We start from the raw sequence: 12,312 nt of genomic DNA, 5'->3' as shown, positions 1-12,312 counted from the left end.
GGGGCGCTGAGTATTGCTGTCGTTGCGCTGTGGTTCCACTGAGTGGTGCTGTGGTTGCGGTGAGTGGTGCTGTGGTGGCGCTGAGTGGTGCTGTGGTGGTGCTGTGGTGGTGCTGAGTGGTGCTGTGGTGGTGCTGAGTGATGCTGAGTGGTGCTGTGGTGGTGTTGAGTGATAATGTGGTGGTGCTATCTATCTTCGACTGCCCATCCTGCCTCATAGGTCTCTTGGTTATCAAGCCTTGCTGTGTTGCTTGTATGCCACATTCCCACTTTCATCACCCCAGAAGGACTCTTTTCTATTATGACCACTCCAGCTAAAAGACTTGTGAGAAAAAGAGTGAGTGGGGCGTCATGCAAGCCGAGGGAGGGAACCGTTGTGAGAGCAGCAAACATCCAGAGAAATGGTTCACACAAAAGAGCTTTAGAGAACTATGGAACAGTCCGCAGAGCCGGGCAAAGGGGAGGGTAAATGATAGCGAGAGAGAGAGAGATAGAGAGAGAGCGCGATGGTCTGAACTGAAGAAGAGAGGGAGACCATTGGCAAGAGAGAGAGAGATAGGGTTAATGAGATGGGTGGAGAGAGATTGAAAGGGAAATAGGTTGAGGGACAGGTTTAGAGAGGCAGAGACAATCAGAGAGTGATGGAAAGAGAGAACGCACGAAATTGGGGAGGGAAGACGAGGGAATGTGAGGCAGGGAATGCTAGAGTGAGAGACAATGTGTCATAGACAGCGAGAGAACGATAGGAAAGGTAAGGAGGGGTAGAGACAAAGAGCGAAGTAGAGGGCGAGAAAGTTTGGAGTGGAAGAGAGAAAGTGATTCCACTGACGGAGACTACAGTCACCAAAAGTCATCCTGCAGCGCCCGGCTCGCCTCGTTCCGCCCTGAGATGCGCATGCGTACCCCTGTCTGGCGGCTATCTATGCCTGCATTTGCAGTGTTAGTTTCGGCGGTGCCGTTACCTCTGCGCTGCTTTGCAAAATACGACCGGTGAAAGCACACCGAGAATGTTGTATCGACCGAAAGCATTGAGCCGGTTATAGTTCCTGAGGCGGATCGGGGACGGGAGAACAGCTGTGGATGTGAACTCAACTCAATCGCCGACATTTCGAAGTAACCCAGAAATCCCCGTTACATGAAGATACAGTTGTTAGCTTCATTTCTAGCGCTTGTAAGTATCCCCGGATGTGACCTGCATTTTCCTCAGCCTGCCGTATCCGCGGATGTTTTTTTTCTTCCATCACATTGAAGTAACTGCTGGATGTAAACTGTGCCCCCAGCAGATCGGGATACTTAAGTACAGCTGTTGCCCACTCTTGCACGCAAAGCTGTCAGACAGGTCCTGCTGACACCATGACCGGGATGCAGCTGAACTGGACTCGAGAAAAAAAGGAAGTCAGGCATCCTTGCCCGTGACATGGGCGGGGCCTGTGACGCGGCCGGAAGAGACCGGCGTTGCTTGTTCATGCAGGGCTCCCATCATGGAGGGAGAGCCCCGCGGTAGCGTGAAAATCCACAGAAGTGCCCCGCGTGTGGAGATGCGCCGGAGAAAAGGAGTGCAGCGAGGCGACGCGACAAAAGAGCACGGTGAGTGGAGGGGGGATATGTGTGTCTGTGTGCATCTGTGTGTGCGCGCGTGTGTGTGTGTGTGCGTGAGCCCGTGAGTGGTGGTGGTGGTGGTGGTGGTGGGGGAGGTGGGTGCGTGCGTGCGTGTGTGTGTGTGCGTGCCTGCCTGCCTGCCTGTGTGTGTGTGTCTGTGTGCGTGCCTGCGTGTGTGTTTGCGGGGAATCTGAGGCAGGGGACGGGCACGGCGCCGGGCTGGCCGTGCACGCCCACGAGGTGAAGTCGACGCTCGTGCCCGGCCCCTGTCTCACATTTCCACCAGATGGCTGACTATAGTTGTCGATCCAGACAGCAAATGCTTCGCATTTGCTTTTGTCTAGGCTCGACCTAACAATTTACTGAAATAAAAAGCGCTCATCTCATCAACAGTTTCAATTTCACTCGTTCCTTCATAACCCAGTTAGATACCTCAGTGTGTATGCGTGTGCACCTGCTTCAGAAATATTTTGGCAATTGAAAATTATATCTTGAACACTGTCGGGGCCAATTCAGCCGCTCATTCTTACTAGGTTAATAAAAAGTGCCACTGAGTTAAACAATCAAACTTACTGATATGTGCAGTGCTCCGAAGCTGCAAGACATGCGAAATAAGTTATTATTTATTACATTTCACAATACAAGAACGGTGAAAAAAGAGGAGAGTTTGCGTTAGACACTGACATATTCCCCACTGCAACGCATCACAGTGCCAGCCATCCCCTTGCAGTTGTGCATTCACGGCCAATCACTGCACGAATAGGGAAGGACAATATCACAACACAAGCATTCAATAATAAACAACAACTAAAATATGTCCGTGGCTAAGACAGAATACTTATTCCGCAAAGGAAACATTTGATTGGTCCTAGTACATTGCTGGGTATCCAGGGGCGACCCCACTTCGGAAATGCAAACTTAAGCAATCTACATGACCATACACACCCGACTTGGAGGTAAGTCTTGAAAGTGGTGCTCAGTCACATTTAAACAGATCCCAATTTTGTCGGTTGATGAAGTAGGGAAGGAAAAAGCATTTTACAAAGCACACACGACACGAACTCTGGAGTCTTGGCCCTAAAGAAGTGAACAACCTCCCCAGTATCCCACATTGTTTCTAAATGGACAGGGACGTAGCATGGTCAATAAGATTGGGGGGAGGGGGCTTCCGATTTTAGGGCAGTGGAAAGGGAGAGGAATGAGTACTTGTAGGAGTACTAAGAGAGAAAATGCAATATTTTGTAAAATAACCAATATTTTAGAGGATTTTCAAAGCAGAGTGCATGTGTATGTGTATGTTTATGTGTATGCAAAAATTCCTGCTGAAATCAAACTGATATTCTCACCATAACCGACTGAAAGCACCTGTACCCAATTATTTCTCTGAAACAACATTTCTTGGTGGGATGTAACACCCCCCTAAAGCTAAACCCCTGTAAATGTGCGGCCCTTAATCTCTGCAGATACCGGATTACTGCACGCACGCAGACTCTGCAACTTTGCATTAGTGACCGGCCATCGCCCATCAGCATCTCCACTGACAGGGCTAGTTCAGAATCTAATTTTCAGTCGATACTTTGTCGTTCCCTCGTGCAAAAATGCCTAGTCATCAGTGCAAATGTGCTAAATCGCTAGTAAAATACACCGAATCCTGCTCCAGATGTTCTTGAAAGCACTTCATCGGTTGCCACTACTGCACCCACTATTACCCTACCGATGTAAACATAAACAAACAATGCAGGCTTGGAAGAATTCTAACAGAAACGCATATTCAAGACCTAGCATACTAGGCGAAAAATACATGGCCCCTAAACAGTCGCGAAAAAAATTTCAACAGGAAAAATGTGGCAAAACTGAAGTTGACGATCAAAAGGACGTTCTGACGAGTTCCTTATCCCTTTTGGCAGCTATGGCCAAAACAACAGCATTTCCAAATCAAGCGCCCAGGTCAAAAAACAAACACACACCACTGCTCAACATGAGGCCGGGTCATAGAGCCCCCAACCCAGCGCTGAGCAGCATAGTATAGCAACCCTTCCATAAATAAGCACTGGCCAAAACAACTGCGCCTGCAGCCCGCCCGTGTCCTCGCTCTTGCGCAGCCTCACCTTGCATTTTCGCCAAAGCGACGTTAATCACCTCGCAGCCTGACATGTCTGTTTTACGTCCCCGGGCTCACACGCTCCTCGCAGGGAGGGCCCGGCCTTCTCTGCTGCTCTCAGCTCCACACACCGATTTCATACAATATTGTACGTGCTTACTTAAGGTTAGATGAGTCTCATGTCCGTTTCAGTTTGAACACTCATAGCCAATAAAAAAAAACGGAAGTCAGGCACTTTTGCCTGAGACGGGGGCGGGGCCTGCAATCCGGCAGGAAGTCCCGCCCGCCGCCACAGCCGCCGCCGCCGAGGAAGAAGTGGAGCCGGCCGACTGATGGCCTCTCCGCATCCCGGGGCTCCCAGGTGCTGGAGGGAGCCCCGGAAGTGAAGTCCTGCCCCCTGGTACCAGCGCTGCCGTAGATGACACACTGAACACGCCGAAAGAGCCCGGTAAGTGGTGAGGGTGGGGCTGTGGGTCGCGCGTGTGTTCGAATGTGTCTGTGCGAGTGTCTGTGTGTGCGCGCGTGGGCTTGCGTGTGTGTTTGCGTGTGTGTATGCAGTGTGTGTGTGCCTGTGTATGCCTGTGTATGTGCGCATGCGTGAGTGTAGAGTGTTTGCGCAAGGGAATGTGGACAGGAGAGGGGCACGGCTCTGTGCGCGCTCACGAGGTGAAAACTGAGCTACTCTGCGCTCGTGCACCCTTTCCTGTCCACATTCCCAGAAACGGGTAGCAATAGAAGCAGGTCGTGCTTCGACCTAAAAATTCATCTTGCATTCCCTAAATAGAGAATTTTAGGTGATCGCTATTTAAGGAAGCCGAAATGGTATGTAAAACAATAGTGATTCCCTAATAGCAATTCCTACAGAGTAGCAATCACGATTAGGCTACAGAGTCGCAATCACGATTAGGGAATCGCTATTATCGCCAACTTTGACATCATGTTTAAAGGCACTAGCACACCTTCCTGAACTTTACTCCTTATATGTGAGCGTCAATGCATCCTCTAAGGCATAATGACCATTTACCTGTAAGAGTTCCTGCAAAACAGGATTATGTGTGTGCATGGCTGCTTGGTCCCTAATTAAGTTGTCCATGCAAGGTGTTGAATTTACATTCAGTTACCATGTTTCCTTTGGAAAAAATGGTATCTGGTAAAGCCAATGCAGACTTTCAGTACACGATAATGATCTAATATAGCAGAATTTAAAACAACAACACCACCCGCAGTAATTACCTCAGCCAGTTAATTGTACAACTTAAATCCCTGTGGACCCGGAGAATGTAGCAACATCCCCTTCTTCTGCTCGGGAGACATACTGCGTGTGTACGTAAATAGAACTTAAATAACTCAAGGAATATCTTTATAATTCTCCCCATATCAGGGACAGCTCCACTCCAGCCAGTCATAAGGCTTGAGGTAACTGACAGCAAAGTTGTGGTTGCTCATGTTTGTACACACAATAGAATTGTCCAGTTTCCACACTTCACTAGTGCATTGAACTAGTTCTCTGTCCACTCTTCGCCATGAATGCTACACAGCATTGCATGTCACCCACAATATTCTAGAGATTGGAATAAGCACACCTATACATTTGAGCTAAAATGTATTCGAAAAGTTCAACTGTTCCTTCGTTCCCAATAAATGAACAAGAATACAAACTAGGCTGCTGCTCAAGCAATCATTTGCAGAGGAAGCTCGTATCTCTTTTCGATAGCAAACTGCATAAAATTCATTGAAGAAGTGGCGGACAGCAACATTGGCCCAACTCTCCACAAGTATTAAATGTGTAATGTGTACAATACATAAAACAAATTCGCTATTTGTTTATTTTTTAAAAACATGAATAAATGTATTGTTTATGGCTTGCCTGACATGCACCAGACTGCGCACACCACATTAATGTCCATCATATAAGGCCATGCAGCATGTTCTTACGTGAGTCCAGTGCTTCATTTGTGCCAGTGGTTTGTGGTGCTCGGCACCGGCACTACATTGTTAACACTGGCACTGATGGTAGGCTGCCACATGGTGGCCCTGTTCTTATAATTTAGAGCCAAACACAACAACAGTTGTTTACTAATCCAATATACAATACAAATGATTGATACTTGCTGCTATGCCATTCTTATAGAAATGGAGGGCTGGAATAGTCAGAATTGTCACACTTGTAAGAGTGTGAGGAATAGTAGTTGTGCTTAAACTGTATTGGCAATGCGGACAGCAGCAATGTGCAATGCAAGTGGGAGTGGATTCCAGACACTGCCCTGGAACTTATTCTTTTAGAAAGTAATCACTTGTGAGTGAATGATTTTCTGGCCTCTGACATTGAACCCCCTCGCAGAGGTCAGAGATTGAAGAGCAAATGATGTCGGAACTCCAGATTGAGGCGACTTTAAAATGGTTTCTGATGTTGCATAATTCATCAACTGTCTCTTACAAAAACTGTTACCGCTTTTCCTAGATATGCGTGTTGCATTAAAAACAGAGGTCTTGGAATTACAAATGCTGGTCTCTTTCCAGAATTCTTCCATCACCTCAGTTCGGCCACACACAATAGCACCGAATATTTTGCATTGCATGCATGAACACCTCCCAGGTGCAAGGCCAGTGGTTGCCACATTGCTGCATTGAATAGAACACATGTCATTTCCAAGTTAAACAACGAACTTATTCTGGAAACCCGAGAGCTTCACACCCCAGCAGCTGCTTCATGTTAGTCCTCTGCTCTCTCTGCCCCGTATTCCACCCATGTCATGGCATATACGCCCCTTGTGTCACCAACACAGCTTTTCCAATATTCTAAACTGATAGCTGTGGCCTGGTTTTAATCGTTTGAACTGCAGAGTTTATGTTATTTGTGTATATATTGAGATTGCATTTTTACAGTTATTTTTTGTTCCTTTGACGGTTAGTTTTATTTTCAGTTGAAATGTGTTGGTATTTCTATGGAAATCTGTGTGGAGTAAATTGTGGTCCTTATTTCATGTTTAATGTTTAAAAAATTGCTTTTCCATGATGGTACTGTGCTTTTTTTTTCAGCTGCAGTAAATATTTTCTCCTAGTCTTTTGTATTGTTACAGCAGTAAAGAACAGTTTTGTGTTTGGTATGTGTAATTATAGGGGCGCATTTATGAAAACTGTGGTGCAGGGCAGCGCAGCACTTCACTTTGCTGAGCTGCCCTGGGTCACAATGAAAAAGCAGGAAAGTGCCACAAGTATCCAATATTACGCCTTGCTATCCTTTACCCCTATGCTGGGACCGTTTTAGCAGCCTAGTGCCAACACAGTTACCCTTGCACTATGTGGTACCTTGCACCTTCCTACAAAAAACAATCCTGGGAGGCCTTCTTTCTCTTTCTATAACTACTGCAGAACAGTTGCCTAATACTGATCCAGAGTTCCAATAGTTTCATTCTCTTTTGAGACAATGCTGCAGAACACCTTTCAGAACCTGTGTGGTGCTATTTGGCAATCTATTTCAAGATGAACCCTTAAGTTGCCTTATGTTGATTTTTTACATTGACTTATTTTGAACCCTTTTGATTGAACTCAAAACAACTTGGCAAGCAACTTTTTTTTAGAGCATCAATGCCATGCAAGGCAGTACAAATATCAAATGAACAGCAAACATCAAGCGATGGACCGACCTCCCAACTTAAGTCATAGTGGGCTACTAATGATGTACATTGACTATGTTATTCCATGGAGTAACATGCACATAAAAATCAACTTTCATCACTCATTGACATTACTTGGGTCTGTGAGCTCAGATAGTGTTGCAAAGGTTCCCAAATGTCCTTGGCTTTGGAAGACGATGGCAGCTCTTCCGCATAAGTTTGAGGTTTTCTTTACAGTACACTAGATCCTTTACCAAATAGTCCTGGTGTAGGGCAAGAGTACTCTTCCATGTCAGGGCTATCCGGCGTTTCGCCATCAGCAACGCAATTCATACAAATCTGCCCACAGTCCCCTTCAGCTGCTGTAAGCAACATAACAAACAGAACTTTGGTGTACATTGCGCAGGGACTTCTGACATAGACTGTATGGGCCGCACCACTTCTTCCCAAAACTTAAACACTAGCCTGCATTCCAAGGCCAGGTGCCAGAAGTAGGCATGCACCTGTCCCCAACACTTGCATTTGCTATTGTCCCGAAGCCCAAACTTGTGTCGTTTAAGTGGTGTGTGGTACACTTGGATATATTTAAAATGTATAATGCACAGATTACCATTGGGCGTGAGGACGCTAGTGATTTTCCCATTCTGTGTGTGTTAGCAGGGGAGCGAGTCCAGCGTGCAAGGCTGTTATCAATACCATTGATCTTCTCATCCCTTACTGCCCTATACAACTTAGTGACTGATTTGCGACGTGTAGACATAACCAGCAGCAGTTGCAAAGAGTGCAAGGTTGGGGGATTGACAGAGATTGTATTATAGCGTGTTTATATTTACAGGTTCCGTCTGTGTAGAGGGAACCGGAACAGTAGCGTTGAGTAAAGAATGTATTGCAGCTGCTCAGGTATGATAAAACTCCCTTGAGGTATATGTCTTGCATTTTGTCTATACCCGGCTCTCTCAGGAATCGCAACAGGCCTTCCTCCTGTGACACCGACAGCGCAGCGTGGTGCGCCAGAGGTTGTGCCGGAGCATAAATCTGGCGATACCAAAGGGGATGATGGACGGAGCGTTTGAGCAAATCAAACACTCACCCCAGTCAACTGATCTGGGTTTAATCCATCATCATTCTTTAGCTCACTCCACCCCCCCAGTTCAGACATGGCCATATGCAAATCAGTCTGACCATGTGCCTTATGGGAAAAGTCTAGCCCGAACTGCCGCGCCATGTATTCCCTGGACCGGAAAAATGCATCCTGGGACCGGTTTCTGGCTATTCAGCCATCATCAGCCAGGCTAGCTTGAATCCAGTGGCAAAGTGAGCAAGGGACCTATGTCTGGGCATACCCTGTCAACTTAGGGGAACAAAGCGATACCAAAGGGGATGATGGACGGAGCGTTTGAGCAAATCAAACACTCACCCCCAGTCAACTGATCTGGGTTTAATCCATCATCCTTCTTTAGCTCACTCCACCACCCTAGTTCAGACATGGCCATATGCAAATCAGTCTGACCCTGTGCCTCATGGGAACAGTTCAGCCCGAACTGCGAAGCCATGTCTTCCCTGGACCTAAAACAAGCATCCTGGGACCGGATTCTGGCTATTCAGCAGTCATCAGCCAGGCTAGCTTGAATCCAGTGGCAAAGTGGGCAAGGGACCCACGTCTGGGCATACCCTGCCAACTTAGGGCGAACACAGCAATACCAAAGGGGATGATGGACGGAGCGTTTGAGCAAATCAAACACTCACCCCCAGTCAACTGATCTGGTTTTAATCCATCATCATTCTTTCACTCACTCCACCACCCCAGTTCAGACATGGCCATATTCAAATCAGTCTGACCCTGTGCCTCATGGGAACAGTCCAGCCCGAACTGCCAAGCCATGTCTTCCCTGGACCAGAAACAAGCATCCTGGGACCAGTTACTGGCTATACAGCCGTCAACAGCCACCATAAATCTATGGCTTCACCGCCAGTTTGCTAATGGATTGTCAAGCTGCAATAATGGTGTCTATCGCATTGATTTCTTGTTTTGGTGTGCCTCTTTGCGAATGTGTAAGTATGCAATTTAGCCGGATCGGGTGTGTATCCCCATCTTCCACAGCTACATGTGGAATAAAGGTGTGGGGATTGTACCAGTAATGCTCGTATTGTGCCTGGGGGCATAAATAGTACAGATATTTATCTGGCACACACAATCCTCACTTGGCGTAATCCAGAATAAGTGTGTTCCAACCCACCCTAGCTTGTTTGCTTCCCCAACTTAGTCGGACTAATGAAGATCGTAAAGTATTGAAACAATGCTTGGATAATGTTATTGGAATGTTGCTGATTAGGTATAAAAAACAAGGCAATACAATTATTTTTATGATAGCAATGCGATCCGCTAATGATAACAGGAAAGCCGTCCACCTGTCCACTTGTTTCTCCAGGGCAACACATGCACCCAGATTCCCAGATACTTAAATGGGTCAGTGAACCACACCAGCGGGTACTCCAAGGTAGGGGAACTCATGTTTGTGGTTAAAGGTATGATCATAGACTTATACCAGTCAATCAACAAATCCGAGAAGAGGCCAAACCTAACGTATTCGCGTAGCAGGTCTGCCTCTCTGTTAAAAAGCACCATGTCATCAGCATAGAGAGATATGACCACTGGGCGGTGCATAAAGTTGAGAGCAGTTTCTCTGTGCCGCTGATGGATTATGGAAGCCAGTGGCTTCAGCTTGGTAGAGAACAGCAGTGGCGATAGGGGCCATCCCTGTCTGGTTAATTTAACAATCTGAAATGGCTCAGGTATTAGTCTGCCCACTCGAACCCGGGGAGAGAGGTCTGTGTATAACAAATGCACCCACCCAATAAAAATCTAAGGGAAACCCATTTGCTTGAGGATCTGAAACATGTAGCTCCATTCTATGGAGTCGAATGCTTTCGGTGCATCTAACATTACAACAGCAGCAGGGAGTGTAGGGTCTAGTACGTGAAACATTGCAAATTTAGTCCTTAAATTGTGGGATGTTGATCTTCCTGGTATGAAACTAGATTAGTCCTGTAAGACCATACTTGGAATTAATGGTTGAAGTCTGGAGGTCAGTATTTTTGCATCTAGATTTATCTGGGATAAGAGGGTGACTTGTCTTTTTTAATTAAAGTCATTATCAGAGCTTGCCTGAGCGTAGGTGGGAGCTTACCTGTCTCATGTGCCTCATAATACATTTCCAGTAAATGGGGGACCAGGAGCTCAGTGTATTCTTTATAGGATTCTGCCATGAGGCACTCTGGAACCGGAGCCTTTCTATATGGCAGAGCGTGTATTGCCTCATAGATATCAGATGCTTCAATTGACTGATGTAGTAGTCTTGATGCCCTTTAGCTAACCGCGCACATGAGATGTCTGACAGGTACTCATCCAGTGCTTAAGGATCAGCACTCCCCCGTGATGTGTACATGTTGGCATAGCAGCCACAAAATTGATCCACTATGGCCTGCGGTGTGTAGTGTTCCTCACACTTTGCAGCTGGAATTTTTGTAATGTTATGGTTCTCAGCACAAAATGTAAGCTTTGCTGCTAAGTTATGGCCTGGCCTGCCACCCTCCCTGTATGCATGGGCTATGTGCCTTCTAGACAGGTAGCGTATCTCGGTCTCCGCCATCTCATCATATTCTAATATCAAATCTTGAATGCGAGATAGTGTGGTTGAACATGGCCCGGACTCATACTCTCTTTCAAGCTCTGATAGTGCCTTCTCGATCCTTGTGAGTTTTCCCCAAATATCTCTTAGAATACCCGCTGCTGGGCTACTGCACATGCCCCTAATATTGACCTTGAAGGCCTCTCAGAGAGTTGCAGCGGTGTCCACAGTTCCTAAGTTTAAATCAAAGTACTGTCCTATTGCTTCCCTAATGCTGTTAGCATAGATAGGGTCAAAGAGAGCCTCTGATCGGAACTGGGTTGTGGTCAGATAGTGTTTGAGGGACGGGGATGATAGTTGTCACCCAGGCATTTGCCCCTTCGCTCAATAGCCAATAGTCCAGATGTGTTCCGTCAATCATTCCAAGTTCAAGCTTGCCATCCCTGACACATTGGGGGGTTCTAGGCATGCACCCGCCTTGTTTGCTAGATTAATCCTTGCTAGGATCTAAGTATGTGTTGAAATCCCCCCACAGAATTTCAGCGTCGGGCCATTCACCTAGCACCTTAGGATTCTTTGCAATATATCAGGTTCATCCATGTTTTGTCCATAAACATTAACAATAGTCAATAACAAGACCCCCTGCTTACCATGCACAATAGCGTAGCACACATTGTTGCAATACCCTTCTTTATAAGGATGAGAGTCCCTCTCGTGTAGGACGAGTATGAAGAGGCACTTGAGAGCAATCTTGGCCTCAGTCTGTTTGGTCAGGTGCATCTCGGGTAGAAGAGCAATCTGAATCCCATGCCTATCTAAATGAGCGAAGACCTGTCGAATTTTCTTGGGAGAATTCAGCCCTGGGACATTCCACATTAAATATGTGAACCTATCTTCCTTTGAACCATTTGGAGTGATGAACAATGGTATACTGAGTCCCAAACCATGCAAAGCCAAGCATGTACATTTATACCATAGCCTGAGCATCGGATCGATCACAGTTAACACACCCCGACTTCCATGTTTAATTTCACCCACTCACTTTAGCAGACCCAACTCGCCAAAGCCATCCTACAAACTAGAACAGACCCCTAAAGAATTAACCATGTTCTTAGTGTAATATGGTGAAAACCCATTGGGGAATGTCAGAGCACCCCCTACTCCCTAGATTTGTTATTATTTGTTATTTGTTATTATGGGTTTATATAGCGCCGGGTCACCTACAGGTCTCAGGGCGCTTTGACCACAGAACATAACAACTGAGAAAGAGAAGGGGTGGAGTGCCTAAGCTGGACTAAGTGCTGTTCGGAACAAGCTGGTCTTCAAGGCTTTCCTGAAGCGGAGTAGATTCTCCTCCTTTCGGAGTG

The 12,312-nt window shown here is 46.5% G+C and overlaps 2 long non-coding RNA genes across 2 annotated transcripts in view; one reads left to right on the top strand and one right to left on the bottom strand.

Annotated features, from left to right (window-relative positions):
- LOC144827056 (uncharacterized) overlaps positions 1 to 12,312 on the bottom strand; it is a 159,106-nt gene that overhangs the window by 64,277 nt on the left and 82,517 nt on the right. The window lies entirely within an intron of this gene.
- The window catches only part of LOC144827055 (uncharacterized), a 732,152-nt gene continuing 723,833 nt past the window's right edge, over positions 3,994 to 12,312 (top strand). The window contains exon 1 of the long non-coding RNA XR_013610001.1: positions 3,994 to 4,147. This is a non-coding gene — a long non-coding RNA (uncharacterized LOC144827055). The remainder of the gene's footprint in view (positions 4,148 to 12,312) is intronic.

Source organism: Lissotriton helveticus, chromosome 4_1 (assembly GCF_964261635.1).
Source record: "Lissotriton helveticus chromosome 4_1, aLisHel1.1, whole genome shotgun sequence".
Taxonomy (NCBI): domain Eukaryota; kingdom Metazoa; phylum Chordata; class Amphibia; order Caudata; family Salamandridae; genus Lissotriton; species Lissotriton helveticus.
Note: the sequence above shows the minus strand (reverse complement) of the source record. Positions and strands in the feature narration are given on the sequence as shown.